This window comes from Clytia hemisphaerica, unplaced genomic scaffold (genome assembly GCF_902728285.1).
Source record: "Clytia hemisphaerica strain Z4C2 unplaced genomic scaffold, Clytia hemisphaerica genome assembly, whole genome shotgun sequence".
Lineage (NCBI taxonomy): Eukaryota > Metazoa > Cnidaria > Hydrozoa > Leptothecata > Clytiidae > Clytia > Clytia hemisphaerica.
The window spans coordinates 45425-52025 of NW_027103256.1; positions in this window are offsets into that span (position 1 = coordinate 45425).

Sequence of the window (6601 nt, forward strand, 5' to 3'; positions counted from 1 at the left end):
CACCTACACCCGTTCTTCTATATCTCAGCCTTGAATAATCGCTTGTGGCAAAAAAAGGATTGAAGAAAAAAAAGTTCTTATTAAGTGATGCTATCATAGCTTATCTAAACCTTAGAGAGAGAGCGGAGGTAATATATGCTAGTTACTTGTTTGATTGACCTTCATTATAAAAGAAAGAGAATTAAAAAAAGAAAATTGAAGAATTGAAAAATTGGACACCCATCGGAATCGAGCTCAGAGCCCCATGTATATGAGACAGACGATCTTAACCGCTTCAGCTAACCACGCTTTAAAAGTAGTGAGGGAAAGCGTGAACTGATAAGAAAGAAAAAGGAAAGAAAGAATTGGGCGGCAATCACAAATATCTTCATTTCGCGTCCTCGTTGGGTCTAAAATGTGAGTCGGTCAATCGGTCGTAAAAATTTTTGGGTTTCCATTTTTCCATCCATTTTTGGAGTGCATTCTTGGAGGAAACTGCCAGCCAGCCAGCAGCCAAAATAACCGCGTGTAATGAGTGGTTTAAAATTATGACCTTTGAGCACTGTGACCTCTGACCCCAAAATGGCGCATGTAATGATAAACAAAGTCAAAATGCTGCGAATGCACTAGAAATTGCTTGCAAAAAATCGGCAATAATGAAATTTTTGAACGAAGGAAAGGTCATTGACATAAAAAGTCCGACAAATTTACCGACTCACCGACTCAATTCTACTCAATTTTCGAGAGTCGGCCGGGCGACGCAAAACGAAGATATTTGTGATTGCCGCCTTGAGAAGAAAATTAATTTCCGCTTTGATGTTATTATCAAAACAAAAGGATCAGTCATGCCAAAATTCCTTTCCACACGTCAGCAATCTACTTTTTATAAATAGAAAAACTAGATTGTAAGGAAGATTCTAAAAAAAATAGCTGTTTTCTTAGACGAGTACCGTAGGATCGTCTAATATCGACATGCGTCTTCTAATTTCGACATCGGATCTGTAAAATAATCAAAACAAACCTTGAATGAAATTCTTGGTATCATTCTTATCGAACAAGTTCATCCATCAAACTACAAGTTCAGTAAACATTGCAATCCTTTCAATAAAAACAAGTGATACTTTTATGGACCTACCTGGTTATGCATTTAACACATATATAATTGATATCTACATAAGCGTGACCATTAAACAATCATTCAGAACACAAATAGTGACGATCTATTAAAATTAGTCGTTTGTTTCTTATAAAAAACACGTTTAGAAACCAAACATTCATGCTCTTGAAATATTCTTTCATATTCAAGACTTCGAGAGCAAAAAAAAATCTAGCTCTTTTTCCCTGAAATTTACCCCAAATTTTTTTTTCCAAGAATCGAGCTCCGTCACATTCGAGGGTTTATAGTTATGCATCTTTGTGCAAAAAATCATAAAGAATAAAAGAGCCAATCGCTTGAGAAAAGCTAATACCTAAGTAATTGATAGTGTGCTTAAAAATATCGAAGTTGGCCAGTTTTTCTATAAAAACAAGCCAAGCAACCAAAATTTCATGTCTAAACAAATATATTCTTTAAAAGTAAGCCCTCATGCAGGGGGGGTCACTTGGTCAATTTCAGACATCATGCCTGTTTTTGGGGTGGTGGTCAATCTTTCAAAATGTTAAAAAGCAGTTAGTACAGATGTGTACTAACTGCCAAAGGGGTGGTGTCTGAGAAAAGTTCAAGAAAAAAAAACTGTACTAACCAGTACTAACTGCATTTCCTAGGAAGCTCTGACTACCAGATCTTCTTTCCAAAGGCTTAATATGCGCTTTTTTGTTTGAAATCTGTTCTTGGTTAGCTCTAATTTTGCTTCTGTTTTTCTGTGTCGTGCCGTTCTTTTAGAATCGTTGATGTTTATCTCGTTTGGTAAAATGTGCGCGCGATATATACTAAATTGCCCTATATGGCTAAACTTTTTTGAAAATTCAGTGTTTCGAGTATGACTGGTGGTGGTCAAAAAAAAATCGTCAAAAATCAGTTAGTCCGGATGATTTCTTGTACTAACTGCTTGCCCCCCCCCCCCTGCCTCATGAGCAAAAAAAACATCTATCTCATAAAAAAAATTGAGTAATTTGACTAAGAACATTGATGTATGCTTATTAATAGTGATTCTTATAGATAAACATGCGTTTTTTGAGCCAACTACTATTTTTTTTGCAAAAATCTGCTTGAACCGTATTTTACCTATGATGGTACCTTACTTTCCTGAAAGAAATCAGAAAAAATTAATGATCCAATTTTTCACAAAGTCCAAAAAAACCATTTTTTAGCCGTTTTTTGGCCCAAATTTGCCCAAATTTTTTTTTGAAAATCGGGCTCCGTCACATTCGAGGGTTTATAGTTATGCATCTTTGTGCAAAAAATCGTAAAGAATGAAAGAGCCAATCTCGAGAAAAGCTAATACCTAAGAAATTGATAATGTGCTTATAAAAAAATGTCGAATTTGGCCAGTTATTTTATAAAAACACGCCAAGCAACCAAAATTTCATTTCGAAACACACATATTCTTTAAAAGTAAGCCCTCCCGAGCAAAAATCTCATTAAAAAATTGAGTAATTTGACTAAAAACATTGATGTATGCTTATTAATAGTGATTCTTATAGATAAACATGCGTTTTTTGAGCCAATAAAATTTTTTTGCAAAAATTCGCTTTAGCCATCTTTTACCTACGATGGTACCCTACTTTCATGCAAAAAATTAGAAAAAATTAACGACCAAATTTTTCACAAAGTTCAAAAAACCCGTTTTTTAGCCGTTTTTTGGCCCAAATTTGCCCAAAATATTTTTTTTTTGAAAATCGGACTCCGTCACATTCGAGGGTTTATAGTTATGCATCTTTGTGCAAAAAATCAGAAAAAACTAACGAGCCAATCATGAGGAAAGCTAATAACGAACGAACGAACGAACGAACGAACGAACAGACGAACGGACAAAGGTTAATTTATAGGACCTCCACCGGGGTAGGTCCAAAAAACAGCCAAATTATAAGCAGTTTCACACAACACACGAAACGCATGCAAACTTCCTCGTAACTTTCTTGTGTCCATCATTAAAATTTTACAACTTTATTACGCTTCAAGTCACATGATAAAAATAATTTGCGCGCTTAGTCGACCTGGTTTCCCCGTCCTTATTGTTTATTGCAAGCACACGCTCTAGGCGCTAAGAGGCCGCGTTAAACTTCTAGGCACTGCACCTAGCACACCCGGTCCCTTTTCAAATTCATAAGGAAACCGGGTTCTTTTAATTATTTTCGGTTCACGGTAAAAAGGTCTACTAAAAAATTCCTCGCGTGCAAAATGTTGTTGTTATTTTGGCATCTTTTCGTTGAAAGCATGCTAATTAGTTTTTTAGTGATTACTACATTGTTAAAGTTTTCTTTTCAAATATAAGTAATAACACTTCACATTTCTCATATTATATTAACAATCTGTGACGTGATAGGGAGACTACAATTTAGTGATTGATTGATAACTTTGGTATGTATTTGTTTGTTTTATTATTTTTTATTTTGAAGACCAGGCCACAGACGCATGTCGATATTAGACCATCCTACGCTACGTTGTAAGTAAAAATACAGTCTAGATATCAACAATCCCATGTTTCGACCAACCGTCCCAAGTTAGAGCAGTTGACGGTATCGAATAACAAATTACTCCACATGGAGTAATTTTGGCCACATATATACGAGCATGAGTCTGGTAATGTCACCCAAATAGGTGAAAAAATTTGGAAAAAATAAAGTTTTGAGTTTCACTTTTATTCCTGGATAATTCTTTTATTAATGACTTCAATTTTCAGAAAACATAAGTATCAGGGCTTAATCAAACTGGCTTGGTCCATAAATTTAACCTAGAGTAGTTATAATCAGACAAATTTGGCAAAAAACTCTTTGTAGTTTACACTTTATTTGAGATAAATATGCATTATCTAATACTTGTCTTAGATTTCAGTTCATGGCTAATATATTAAGCTGCATTGAAAAGCAATTTTTACCCTCCAGTATGGCATATTTTTCAATTCTGACACCTTTTTTCAAATAAAATCTAAAATACTAAAAATATTCCCATAAAGTTTTTGACTTCATGAAAAGAAAACTGGCTATGGTCAGGTAATTTCATTCTAGATTTGAAGGACTCGTCACAAGGCTCCAAAAAACCAAAAGTTTGCTATATTTCAGTTAGCCAATAAAAATTAGAAAATGAAACCTTGTTGGTTGCGGACATAACTTTTTGTTAAATTTGATTTAAATCAGCAATAAACATAAATTGAGTTTATTTTTGGCTTTTAATACTTTGCTGTACTTGAACCAAACTTAATCATTGAAATTTGTTGCTTGAAAGGTCTTTGTAACATGATTTCCTGAAAATTGAAGATTTATTTGTAAAAGAGAATCCAATCATACATAATTTTTTGTTAAAATCTAATCTTAAAAGTTAAGATTTGAGCTTGACATCAACTGTTTGTACATTTTCATAATCATTATAAATATGATTTTTCCTTGAGAGTCACTAACTTTTTCAATAGAAAGGGTTAAATGGATAATAATGCTGTGTTGCGGACATAACTTTTTCTTCTTAGGGTAGACCATAGAACATTATACATCATTAATTAAAGATTTTGGAGTGTCGTTTTTAATTGCCAAAATTTAAGGATATATAGAGACTAATCAATAGAAAACCAAAAGATTTGGTTTGGTTTTGATTTCAGTTTTTTACATGTTTTTCTTTGAAAAGATAAAAGAAGACTTATCATGATATTAGAACTTTCTCATATTCTAATAGAAGAACGACCCTCTAGAGGACACAAAAATTAAAAAACAAGGAAATGCATGGTTTTTACAAATGTAACTCTTTAGATTGTCAAAGTGTTAGCAACTGCTTAAGGGGGTCAAAAATCTGATAAAATACTTCAATAGTTATGTCCGCAACATACAATTTGCTACAGAATATGACTCTGTTTTGAACTATTTGAGCAATTCTAACCAGTCTGTAAGTGAATGTGTAGTAGATTATGTTGTGTGAACACTACACAATGAATTTAATATGCAAATTAATGCATGATTTATCCTTTATTCAAGCTCGCAGGCTCAGAACCATCATTTCAAAGAAACAAAAAGGTTATTTTTCTGCTAAAATTTTAATTTTGGACCTCAACTTGGCATCAGAGTATTTGTTTTCTATTTCTAATAGCCTAAGCATTACTTCCATATGATAAAACATCATGCCAGCTTGCAAATACACTTCATCAGCAACATTTTAGATGAAATAGTTATGTCCGCAACATGAAATACATATGATATGAGGTGAAAAACTGAAATCTTGCCAATGGAAGATGATCAGACTTTTTTTTTCTGGTTTTAACCAACTTATTATGACCTCAAATGCATAATTTGTCAAAGAAACCTAAAAATGGTGTTTGGGGGGCTGAGAAAACTTCATGATTTGTTGCGGACATAACTTTTTGTTGCGGACATAACTAATTTTGAGAAACGATTTTCTTTCACCGTCTCCCAAACAAATAGCCTTTGGACTTCAAATTTGTATAAAATGACCCCAAATATGACCCTTGATATAGAAAAATGATTCATTGAGTAAGAATAACTCGTTTGAAAATTTAAAGATAAAATAATGTGCGGACATAAACTCAAATTGTGAACGGAAATCGTACCCTGTCAATTCAAAATGAATCTTTTCAATGAGGACAACTGTATTTTAGTGTTTACTTGGTTTGGTTCTCTAATGGATGGGAAGGGTTAAAAATCAATAACTATAGATATTAACACACTTCCACTTCTCTAGCAACAATGTGTGCGGACATAACTTTGTGACGAAAAAGTTATGTCCGCAACTTTTTGCATTTTATTCTTGGGAAAACTTCATTTTGAAAAATCTTTTGTAGATTTTGTTTTTTTATATCCCTTGGCTGTAATAAAAAGAAAAATTAGTATGATCAGACATGATTGGCCTAGATTATTAATATGAACTTAGACAATTTGCTAAAAACCTAAAATAATGTGCGGACAAACTCAAATTGTGAACGGAAATCATACCCTGTTCCTTCAAAATGGAATATTTTTTGAATGAAGGAAACTGGTAATTTTAGTGTTATTGGTTTGGTTCTCTAATGGATGGGAAAGGGTTAAATCAAATAACTAGATATTAACCCTTTCACTTCTCTACAAATCAATTGTGTGCGGACATAACTTTGTGAACGGAAAACGTTATGCCGCACTTTTTGCATTTATTCTGGGAAAAACTTCTTTTGAAAAATCTTTTTGTAGATTTTGTTTTTCATCCCTTGGCTGTAAGAAAAAGAAAAATAGATCAGACCGATTCCTAGAATAATAATGAACCTAAATTTGAAAAAACCTCATTTCCGTTCACTTTTGATGTAAAAAGCTGTTGGTCCTGAAAAAGTGACTTTGTAAGTGAAACAAAACTGTTTAAGCTTGCCAGTATCAAGACTGATAAAAAACATCAGCTAGTATCATTATTGCATGCACCTAGATTTTTCACTGGAGCCTTAAAGTTGAAAAGTTGACAAAACCGAAAATGGGTGACATTAGCAGACTCATGCTC